General features: G+C 41.3%; 1 protein-coding gene across 5 annotated transcripts in view; it reads left to right on the top strand.

Moving 5' to 3' along the window:
- The window catches only part of lrrc4ca (leucine rich repeat containing 4C, genome duplicate a), a 133,597-nt gene that overhangs the window by 80,863 nt on the left and 40,365 nt on the right, over window positions 1-12,369 (top strand). Inside the window, exons 1-2 of one of the 5 annotated variants that reach the window (XM_034215769.1) lie at window positions 5,124-6,195; window positions 6,545-6,622. The exons of 2 other annotated variants lie outside the window; for them this stretch is intronic. The gene's annotated coding sequence lies outside the window, so the exon portion shown is untranslated. Of the gene's footprint in view, window positions 1-5,123; window positions 6,196-6,544; window positions 6,623-12,369 lie in introns of those variants that run through there. 2 more of the 5 variants (XM_034215771.1, XM_034215770.1) reach the window with 2 other exon arrangements.

The following is a 12,369-nucleotide window of genomic DNA, read 5'->3' as shown; positions in this document are numbered from 1 at the left end:
GAGTGAAGCATCATTAAACAATACTAAGAAAAATAAACACAGTTTCTTACTGAATAAATATAAACAAATAATTAAGAAGACATACATAAATGTAAAACACTTTTTTTAAAAGCTCAACTGAGCTTAACAAGGCGTAACGGCCCGTCCACACAGCAGCTTTTGGCGATTTGTCCACCGCTTCCAGCGCGTCTCCGCCCATTGACTTTGAATGGGGATGACGTCACTTTCCCTCGCTTGTCGCCGAATTGCATTGTGGGGGGGCGAGGCGAAGATTTCCAGGATTTCCAGGATGTTCAGGATTCCAAAGTTGAACAATGTTCAACTTTTGAGGCTGAGCTGGAAGCGACAGCCAATCAGATCCGTTTATGCAAATCTGACAGTTCAAGCGCTAGCCAATCAAACCGCGTGCAAGCTGGGTGAACCAGACCCGCAGTTCATTTCTATATTCCACAAAAATGGAGGAGAACTTAGTTATTGCGGTAGCAAATCACCCGGTTCTTTATGACCAGTCCCTATTTACTTACCGGGATACAAACCGGAGGAACCAGGCATGGGGGGAGGTGGCAGAGGCAGTGGGTGAAACTGGTAGGTTTTCGCTTGTTTGGGGATTTTATATCCAGTTTACTTCGTTGCTAGTTTACTTCGTTGCTAGCAAGCATATACAGTATCATTAGCCAGCATGGAATGTAGCATAAAATAGCACCATAAACATTAATCTCATAAATGTTCAAAATGTTAAAAAAATAAATGTTCATCATAGCCCTTCCTATTTGACAATAGTGTAGAAGAACCGGGTTTTTTTGCTTTGTATGTCGGGGGCGGGATATTCATGTGATTGGTTGTTGGTCGCGAAATCCCCAAGCTGTCAGACACGCCCAGCTCCAGGATTTTCAAGATTTGGTCAAAGCTGCTGTGTGGACACACCGTCACGGTGTGTCCACACAGCAGCTTTGACCAAATCTTGAAAATCCTGGAGCTGGGCGTGTCTGACAGCTTGGGGATGCGACCAACAACCAATCACATGAATATCACATGAATATCCCGCCCCCGACATACAAAGCAAAAAAACCCGGTTCTTCTACACTATTGTCAAATAGGAAGGCTATGATGAACATTTTTTTTTTTTAACATTTTGAACATTTATGAGATTAATGTTTATGGTGCTATTTTATGCTACATTCCATGCTGGCTAATGATACTGTCTATGCTTGCTAGCAACGAAGTAAACTAGCAACGAAGTAAACTGGATATAAAATCCCCAAACAAGCGAAAACCTACCAGTTTCACCCACTGCCTCTGCCACCTCCCTCCATGCCTGGTTCCTCCGGTTTGTATCCCGGTAAGTAAATAGGGACTGGTCATAAAGAACCGGGTGATTTGCTACCGCAATAACTAACTTATCCTCCATTTTTGTTAGGAATATAGAATGAACTGCGGTCTGGTTCTCCCAGCTTGCACGCGGTTTGATTGGCTAGCGCCAATAGTCAGATTTGCATAAACGGATCTGATTGGCTGTCGCTTCCAGCTCAGCCTCAAAAGTTGAACATTGTTCAACTTTGGAATCCTGAACATCCTGGAAATCCTGGAAATCTTCGCCTCGCCCCCCCACAATGCAGTTCGGCGACAAGCGAGGGAAAGTGACGTCATCCCCATTCAAAGTCAATGGGCTTGGAAGCGGTGGACAAATCGCCAAAAGCTGCTGTGTGTACGGGCCGTAAGACTGAGCAGGGCATCCATTTGTAAAAAGATGATAACGTGTGTGCTTTGCATATATTACTTTGGGTGTACATGTTAAAGGACACCGCTGGCAGATAATTATGCTCCATGATACGATAACTAATATGCTGATTATATAATGATTATCAACGGATTCATCCTTCAGTGAGTGTGGGCTGTCTCATCACTTGATACTGCTTTGAGCTGCAGCCAATATCCAGTAACTAAGCCAGTCATTCCCGCTCCTTCACCATTTTTTTTTATGCAGTTGAAGCGGCTTAAAGAGTGTGATTAGGGTGAAGCATGTTTCGAATTATTTTAATTTACCACACATTCAGGGTTGAACCGAGAACCTGAGCCAAAGGTGGCCTAGCATGGAAACTAATAAATCATCAATCTCTACCCCCCATGGGCTGAAGGAAGCCTTGGATCAGAAGTACAGCTGCAGATTAGTGTGGATCAAAGTGGAGATTTAATAGGATGCCAAACACATGATGTACCTAATGATCAAGTCTGTGTAATGTGATGCTTTAAATCCCAGAGATGTCCTCACTGTGGTGTTTGTAAAATTTCTCTAATTGACTCTGAGACAATTCTGTGGTTGAATTATGTGATGCACGGCAAGTACAGTGGAAACAGGGAAAAGCAAGAAGGGATATCAAAGAGTAGACTGAGACAAGCTTCCTACGCCACACCACCTGAGGTAGTACTAAGACTGATGGAGCACAATGGAAAGGAGCGGTGTGTGACACATTCTCCGGCCCACAGACTCACTTCTCCATCTTACCTCTCACAACACACCTGCCTGCATTATTGCATTGCCTCTGAGCCCGGAAGGATATTAGAAGGGATGTCTCATACACTCAAAAACAACATCATGAATAAAGAATGTGTGATCTCAAAATAAATAACACACATTATTAATGTATTCAGAGCCTGCTTTAAAAGGGGCAGGTGCCACCGAAACCCCTTTCTCACTCAGTTCCTAATTTAATTATTTCTGGGAGGAACATACAGTAAGACAGAGGAGAGAGTATTGTCATTATTTGTATTTAACAAAATATGAACTACATACTAAAAACCAGAAAACCACAATTTTTTTATTTTAACAAAAAGAGCAAGTACCTGAGATGGAATATCCTATGCATATCAAGTTCCAGATTGCATCACTTTCATCGCTATGATAACACTTGCATTACATGGAGCTTTGTGCTTATATTTGTAATACGTTATGTTTGGACAAACCTACGCTGCGTTTAAATGTTTCATGTTTTAATCTGTCAGCTAAAACTGAATCTTGGCAGAGCAAACAGCGATGGTAAGTACTCTTGACTTAAGTGTGGTATGTATATTCCTTTTGATCACTGGATGAGACCTACATGGCATGCCCAACATGATTATTACATTATCTAATTGCATCCCAACACATGTATTATTCAGGCCCTGACAACATAATACTCTCAGGGAAAGGAAAAGATATGTGTGCCTTAAGCCGCATCTGAATGGCACTTTATTGCTTTTTTTTCTCCCTTCTGTCAAAACACCAGCTTTTTCGGGGTGGTTTGCGTTAAGTGACGTTAAAGAGCATGGTGTTAAAAAAACATGAACATTTTAAAGCCTTCACCACTGCTGCGTCTGCAATTCACATTATTAATGTGAAGCAATGCTCATTTTTACATGGATACTGAAAGCATAACCAATAATCTATACAGAAGCATTTAAGCAAGTAAGGCTTTTTACTCGTCCTTGCCACTCCAGAAATAACTGGCCCCTTGAGTCTTGTATGTGTCTTGCCCTTTCCAGGAACAAGGTCACATTGTTTACGATGGCAGCACAGCTCCTTAACGTTCTCGAAGGACAGACTGAACTTTATTATTGTGATGTTTGAATAGATCTCACATCAGTTAAAATGTAAATTCATGTGTCATGTCAGCTAAAAGGATGTTGAATAATGTATTTTACAATTAACACGTGCGTATGGTTATTGTCATGGAGTCCGTCAACAATATGTGTCCCAAAGCTTCACTTTGAAGAAGCAAGTGTTTCCACCAGCAAAGTCTAAAAAGCTTCATAGATCACTGGAGGTTGTGATCTCCTCCAGTGATGGTTTCCACTCAGCATATAAGGCCTAAAGTAGTAAGGAATGGTGACCAGAGATCCACAATTTCTGATGGCAAAGTACAGCTTTATATCAAAACCATTAGGCAAGGCTGAATTGAGCAACCTGACATGCATTACGGGAGAGAGCACTCAAAAGTGACCTCAGTAGTTACATGTGAATTACATCAAATTGCTGTAGATTCAAAGGGTTTTAAACAAAGACTTGCTCCACTATCTTGAAGAGAAAAGAGGGTTTGCACATTAATTGGTTTCAATTGTTAGCTTGGCTTCATGAGAGGAAAATATGAGACTAGAAGAATAGAGTGAAAAAAATGACTTATTTAATGATGTCTCCCTTGACTAGAAAGCAAGAGGGCGGTGCTCCTTACTACCAAATGCAGAGGCACAGACTGGCAGGTCGACAGTTATGAAGACAGATGAATGATGCAACGCCTTCAGCACACACAGAAATTAGATCAACTGTTGACAGGGCAATGGACAGATCCCTGGTCTGGCATTCAAATGTTTTCTCACATCTACTATGATCTGTGAATGCATCCTCTTCCTAGATTAGACATGTTCTCACTCTCCCATCTGCAAATGCATCCCTATTTTATTTATTTTTACTCCATTAAACATGTATAATATGACTGAGTCGAGCAGAATAAGTGCAGTACAGCAGGTTGCCTGAGATAAACGTTTCACAAGCAATAATCTTTCTGAAGACCTGAAATCTCCTGTGTCAGCCTCTGTGCTAAAAACCTGCAACGTGTATTTCATAATTCATAACACACAGCCAGCTTTCATAAATGGAGTCTACAGTGCTGAAGACTGAGCAAGATTATAAGTTATAACACACCATCTTCTAGGTTGTGAGACTTTTTCCATTTGTGGCTTTTTGGTTACTGGTGTTATCTTCAATATATTATGTAGGCCTATTTCTCCTATTGTACCCTGCAGCATTTTAAAATACATATAGTATATGAAATCCTATATCAACAAAACGCAGTCTGTCATGGGAGACCCACAATCAACCTGAGGCCACTATTATACAGAAAATCAGTCGAAGGCAGTCGGTAGGTGGCAGTCATGTCCCATTTGCAGGAGACACATGTGGAATCTCTTTTCCCTCCATGCACACACAAACGGGTGCGCACTCAAACGATAATTTGCATTTGTTTGCCCCTATTAAAACTGACCAATAAGAAGGACAAAGGTCAGACATTAATGAGTTAATCTTGGGGTGAGATTTGTGCACACCTGGAGCCCTCGAAGTTCAAACAGAGCGATATGAAGATTAAAAGAGAGGTACAACAATATTTTCTGCCCTCACCTCTACAATCGCGCGGTTGACGGCGGCGCCGAACAGTCTCACTTGGAGAGAACAGCTTGTCAGTGGGAGGTAACCTACATGATGCCCCACTCGTATACGTATCAATCCATCGCCCGTCCGTGCTGTTGCGCCGTGCGTTTTATTGGGGTACGTAAATGCCGAGCGCACTGAGGTACTGTGAAGCGCCCCGATAGACGATGCCTGTGTGCGCGTATTGGAACGGGGTGATTTGTGATCACATCTGAAGCAGCTTAAAACACACTGCAGTGGACAGACAGGAAGAGGGGGCTTGGACGAGCAACACACCGTGGATAATAACCCGCTGAGTCATTTCTTATCCTCGTGGGTGTCACATCCATTAAAAGGCGAGGCTTGAGTGGCCGAATGCAAACATGGAACGAAGGGCGCAGAAGTGATGACTGGCTTTGGTGAACTATAACTCCCATCCAGACAGGGTGAATCAAAGCTTCGCGCGGAAAACATTTAAGAATTCAACCTTTGGTTTACAACGAAGGATTTTCACACTTGAAGCCTTTATTTCTGATGGAGTTTTAAAAGGCACTTCGAGGACTAGGCACCTGCTGGATTTGTATTCTTCTTTTCGATGCGAGATTTACACATTCATCCTCTCGAAAATGGAAAACGGAGCAACTTAAAGAGATAATAGATATATTGTGTCATCTCGACAACTTTATAGTGTATCCAATGCATATGATATTAATTAACTAACTAAACAACGGGACTTATTTTATCGACATAACCAGCAGGGAATAGAGAAATAAGAATCTTGAAATCCGCACTGGGTTGTGAGGTGAAATCTAATCAGATTCAGCACGGCTGATGACTAAGAAGTAATACGGACTTGAAGAAAAGTTAGCCTACGTTTGAAAACGACAGTAAGCGGGACGTTAGAACATCCCCCCCTCTGACCGTCCATGGATGGATGGATGATGGTCTGTCATCGAGTCAAATGACTGTTTTTTCACGATGTATCTACCTGGAAATTGACCACACAAGGCTCTCCCTGCTCTACATGTTGGATACAGGTTACTTTCTTCAGCATTGCATTTAGATCTGAGAGAAAATAAGAAAAAACATTAATACGTTACATTGACCTAACTCGTCAATTGAAGAAAACCTGAGACCACAGTGGGCATCGGGAGAGTAGTTTCAAGAATGGCACTTGTGGGTGTCTTCGTATTATGTGCGTCCTGAGAAGAAAGAGGAAATGTCGGATGCATTATGATCACTGTGAGAGCACGTTCATCCTGACCGATGTGTGGATTACATGCCACGTCGTTTTGAGAGTAGGAACACAATGTGTCTGACAGGAAAATATCAGCACGGATTCTGCAAAATCGCCTGATAATTGCGGATGTTTTTTGTTCGATGCAGTTTTTGGGGAGGGAGCGGCAGAAGGACCGTTCTCCGTCTAAGCAGGGATCCTGCAGACATCGGCGTCTTCGTTAACAAGTAAGTTAGTGTTTGTGGTGTAAATACATGAAGGTGGACTGCCTCAATCATCCCTATAACATTACTACTCCCTTAGCCTTTTCTTCTTTTTGGATTTACAAAATGTGATAATTGTTCTTATTTTCATGTATTTAAATATTAACTAAATCAGGACACATCATTCCCAAGGCTTTACCCTCATTGATACTGCGGCCTGTAACTAATAGATCTCTAATCATGCGTGATTTGAAGGATAAGGACAAGATGTGTGCGCTCGCGTCGGTCTGCTTGCGTTTCATTGCGCGCCCTTGGAGTTGAGTGCGCGAGCATCGAGCTTTTCTACATAATAGAGCAAACTGAGATATATTTGTAAAAGAAAGTTAAGTTAATGTGCGTGGTTCTTATGTTATACATTGTAACAACCTGAGTGAGCACATGGCAATCCAGCCATCCCTCATGCCCTATAACCCATTCAGTATCTGGAAATATGCCATATTTGGGTATTTTTATGCTATAGTGACTTTTGAGAAATAATTAATGGTGTTTATAAAATATTTAGTGTTTGAATTTAAAATTCAAAGGTTGCGTCTCGGGAATCTCTCACTAATGCTTAAAACGTGAAACTGGTCCTCTTTTCCCCCTCTACTTCTTCTTTGCATGGTTTACACAGAGAACGCTTGTTTGCTTCCTCTGTGTAAGCCTGTGAGAGAGCTGTCCTTCTTGCATGGTGCTGAAATTAAAATGTAGCGTCCTCACTCTGCCTCTCCTCAGTTGGAGAAGACATGGTTTTTGTAGTTAATGGTTCGAATATCTGAGCCACTGGCAGCTGAATATAATCCATTCCTATGCAACGAAGCAACATATGAAACATTGTAGGCTTTATGCCTATGAAACGTTCAATAGGTTTTCAAGTGTCTTTTATCAATCTATCTATCTTTCTATCCACCTACCCTCACTTGCATATTAGCAAAGGATTAAGAGTATTTTAGGACAATCAAGCCACTAAATTGATGTTACATTTTCCATATCATTGACGGTGAGCTTTAAAAATATATGTCTGCCTTGTTACTGATAAACTAGTGTTGGTCGTAACAGCATAAATAGAGGTGACTGTCACTCCTCAGACAAAGAATGAATGGCATCTCTCATTATTCACCCTCTGAAAGAAAAGCCCATGATGGAGTGACATCACCTTGGGGAGACAAATTAGACTGCTCATTTTATGTTTTTGCCCTGTCAGAGGCTTTAGCATGATAAATCCCCCACTACATATTACCAAGATTGCAGTTATTTGTTGGCAACTAGTGCAGCATGATTCATAGTAATAAGTAGAAAGACTTTTCCTCCTCCCCATTTAACACTTCACAAACCTTCTTATCCCAGTGGAGGTTCTCTTGCAGATGGATGTGGGCTGTAGGTTTGGGATGTCATAGGCTATATAAAGATCGAGCAAACATAAGGAGCAAATGACTTTAAAGTGAACTGATTAACTGGGAAACGCTGTGTTTGTTTATTTCACTATGCTAGAGTGACAACAGCTGTTTCCCCAGTGTATCCCTATTAGTCCTTCTAAACAGTGAGAAATAGCCTCAGAGCAGGTTCTGCACTGGGACCGAGGGACTGTTGCTCACACAAAGCCAGTCCTCAGCTGATAATGTTGCTACCATAGATACCTGTTTCATGTCCATTTTCTCCAGCCATTGTTGTGTGTCTTATCTATTGAAAATCATTCCAAGCAGCTGTGTCAGAAAATTAATGAACTTGTCAGCTGGAAAAGGGCACGACTGCAATGAGGTGCCAGAATCTTGTGAAGCGACAGACTGTATACCCGTGTTCCCCTTCCACACTGCCTTTGTCATATGTCCCTTCCTCAGCCGGTGACTCAGTTCAGATCAGGGCCAGCACTGTGTGCCATATAATAAAATGTTCATTTCTCAAATCGGATTAATCTCTCTAAAGCCCAGCTTAGGACACCATTAGCATTCATTTCTTCACTGCTGGGGACTTGTATCAATAATGGAGCTACCCCTACATTTTTCATCTTCTTTGGGTATGAAACCTCTCAGGGGGTTTCATACTAAGAGAAAGGGAACTGGTACAATGATCCGTTATCTACTCTCTTGCCTATTGTATTGGAGACAGGCAGTGTGATGCGGGGAGTCTGAAGTGGTGGGCCAAATAGGAGCGGGAAGCCCTAATATTGGAGGTGAAAGAGGCCTTTACTGTACGAAAATAATAATGAAGTGGGCATAATCCACATAATGGTTTACATACAGCAAAATCAGAGCCCAAACAATATATGTTGGCTTTATTACAAGAAGTTCTGTACGTTTCTTTATCAGAACACAATACAATGTTCCATTTGTTGCATTTTTCTTTCCACAATAGCTGGCAGAACATGTTTGTATTGTAAAAAAAAGAAAGAACCTTGGCAAAGGTTTCAAATATAGATCTCTTATAAAGTTCACAAAGAAAGCATTAAATGTTTCCAAATATTATCTATTTACACAATGTTTCATAAGCCCTCAGTGGAGAACATTTGTAATGATTTTGAGGTTAGAGCAGAAAGCATTTAAAAAAGTGCATCACCGGTGATGATTGCTTCTTTTACACTCAAGGCCATGCACATGGTGATCATTCTGCATACTTTCAAAGGTAGGCAGAAAGATAGTCACCTTACAGGGATTGGCGTTTGGAAGATGCTGTCATAAGCAGGCGAATGAGTAAGCTCTAACGTGATGGTCACTGACACGTTGCTGCAAGTCTGCATCCCAGGCAGATGTTGTGAATATGATAAAAGAAACACCTCAGTTTCTTTTAAAGTGCACTGCTGTTAAATGATGAATGCAGTGCTTTGAAGACAGTGTTGTGCTCAGATAGATTTGCTGTTAAAAAAAGTAGCAATTTGTCACTGCTTTGTCACTGCAAGCTCTCTGTCACTATAGCATCCCTGTTTAATCTTTATAGCAGAAAAAAGGGAGTTGTTCTCATCTTGCTACACCAATGTGAACAATCATCTGAACCAGAGATTGTATGTTGTTCATGCTTGTATAATATAATCTACCCTATCGAGCAGACACAAGCAAGCATCTTGGGCATAGCACGCATACACAGACAGACGTGAACGGTATGTGCTGTAGTCCCACTCATTAGTCATCCTCTCCAGCATGTCTGGTTGAATGTTCTGTCCGGGGAAAGAACAGCTGAGCAGGGGGTCGGCCGCTGCACATTCCGCCAGTCGATGGATTAATCAATTGGTGTTCCAGCTCAACCCATCCATCTCAGGGAATAATCTGGGAGACATCATAAAAGTGCCATTCTGTCATTCTAGGGGCCAGGGAGCATTGCTTCTTTCTTTTTTGTTGCCATATCTTTCTCTCTACTACAACTCCTACAGTGGAAACAGAAGTGGATTAAATGGGATATATAGATAAGGGTGTTCGGTGTGGTAACATTGTGGGGTGTTCTTGGCTATTTTTGAAACGATACAGCTTTATCATTTTTTTGCTGCTGCTGTGACTCGGGGCTTAAAAGGAATTCTTCCACTCCACCACTATTTCCCTGTTTCTTCGCTTCCTTTTGTAAAATTCAGCTCAAAGCACTGACCTGAATTCAGGGTGCATCACTACTCACCATTTGCCTTACATCACCCACCTAGCCAGTTGTTATGATGGTGTCTTTTCAACTTAGAAATCCGCACCTTCCTCTCTGCTGCCAGTCCCTCCTTTCTTGACCTTCCTGGAAAGTCACATGTTACTAAATGAAAGTGACAGCACCCGAGGTAGGACTGGTGCGAGGGCTCTGTTAATAACTGCTTGCATTATTGTTGTACTCAAAACAGCATTCTCTCCCTCTAACAAACATACACAAATATAAACACACACATTAACAGAAACATGCACATATGCAACACAGAGGAGTCATTCTTCCTGCCTCCGGGACACGAGGCAGTGACTATTTAAAATGATACCGGACCCAGCCGCCACATTTATTCCTGCTGCTAAATTCAAAGGTTAAATGGGCTTGGAAAGGCTGCTCACTGAATTCCTTTATTTTTCCAGAGTGTGCCTTAAAGAGGTAAGATATTTAAGTCCTAAGAAAAAAATCAAAAGACAATAAAAAAGAAAATTGAAGGCAGGTTAGAAAAGGAGACCTTACTCCCAGGCGCTGTCTTCCCAATCTTTTGTTGTTGACTTTAGAGTGAGCCGAGCATGCTCGTCGCTGTGCTTTAAACACCCAAAGTTAAAAACATTTGAACTGGAGAGATGCCCTTCAAACAGGTTTTTAGTGGTCGCATAGCAACAGAGTTATGCCCAGCGCATCCCCTGGCAGCTTATGAGCTGCTAGCTAAAATAGATGTATTCTATTGACACTGGCCTTCAGTGACAAAAACATTAAGAAACCACATTTTCAAACGATATCAAATCACTATCAAATGATAGTGATTCTAAGTTAGGACCTAGGTTCATTAATGCATTTTTTTTCCTGTGAACCAAATGACTCCCTTTTCAGTCTGAGAGGGGTTTTTGAAGACAGAGAAAAGAGCTCTTTCATAGAGGATGTTAGCATGTGCACACAACATAATGTACTGTTTACCTTTTAACTTGAAGGGTTGTGTTGTGTTTGAGATGAAAAGAAAATACCCTGTAGCCATAATGGATACTTGACCTGATAGAGCTGGTGGGCTTTTCCCGGCGGAGAGGAAGCTTTTCTCTAAAATGGTGCTTTGTCCATAATAATGTGCTTGTTTTATCTGCAGGGGTAGTTGAACATATGTTATATTATGGTGAAGTTACCTCGGGTCAAATCATCAAAATACAGAAAACCTGGAAATATGGTTTACTGTACGGCAAAAAAATATGCCGCATCCTTCCATCTGTTGCAATTGGCTTGAATCAAAATCAAGCAAAAATATATGTAAGAGAGAAATAAAAAAACAGATGCCCTTTGATAACACTTTACAAAAGCTATCATTTTAAAAGCCAATGCACTTCAGCAGCCTTCCTCAGGGTTTGACCCTGAGTTTGGCGGCAGTAACACCAGCAAGTAAATTAGTCTCAACATGCTGTGACTATTAAACAGGCTGATGCTCATTCATTTGTTAAGAAAAAACACAAAAACACCATCACTTTCTCGTCGTTGTATCTTGTTTTAAAATGAAATCCAATATGTGTAGCTTGAATAAAAAAATTAAGAGACAGACATTTTTTATAGATGGTTAAACCATTTATTTAAATCAAATGTCCGATAATCAAAAGTGTTGTCTGTTCTGGAACACAATAAAAAAAAAAAACTGAAAGCTCAAAATTAACCCTGTTTTTGTCTGTCCATTTTGCTATTGTAATGTTTGTGTGTGTGTGAAAGCTCATGCATGTGCCCTCCTAAACCGGTGCCTTCTGCAGACCCACGGGTGCAGAATGAGTGTCTGTGATCTGGACATCTGGGTCGAGCTCTACCGTCTGTCTCCCAGATCTGCTTTTTAACTCATAAACACAATCAGGCTAGCAATCACTTGGTAGCTTAGCTCAGCATCTCAGCAGGAATCTGGTCATCAGTCAAAGCCGCAGCGTGGTCACACCCCTGCCAGCAGTCACACATATCTCAGACTGTGGAACTATACAGACATTGTACCTTTGATCACTTTCTTTGTCCTTGACCACTGATACTCACACATACAGTATTAAGACTCAATTTGCTAAATAACAAAGATAAACCCATTTACTCTTAAATATTTCACACAAAAACCTTACAGAAACATAATGCTCCAA

Source organism: Gymnodraco acuticeps, unplaced genomic scaffold (genome assembly GCF_902827175.1).
Source record: "Gymnodraco acuticeps unplaced genomic scaffold, fGymAcu1.1, whole genome shotgun sequence".
In the NCBI taxonomy this organism is placed as follows: domain Eukaryota; kingdom Metazoa; phylum Chordata; class Actinopteri; order Perciformes; family Bathydraconidae; genus Gymnodraco; species Gymnodraco acuticeps.
This window is presented reverse-complemented; position numbering and strand designations above follow the sequence as displayed.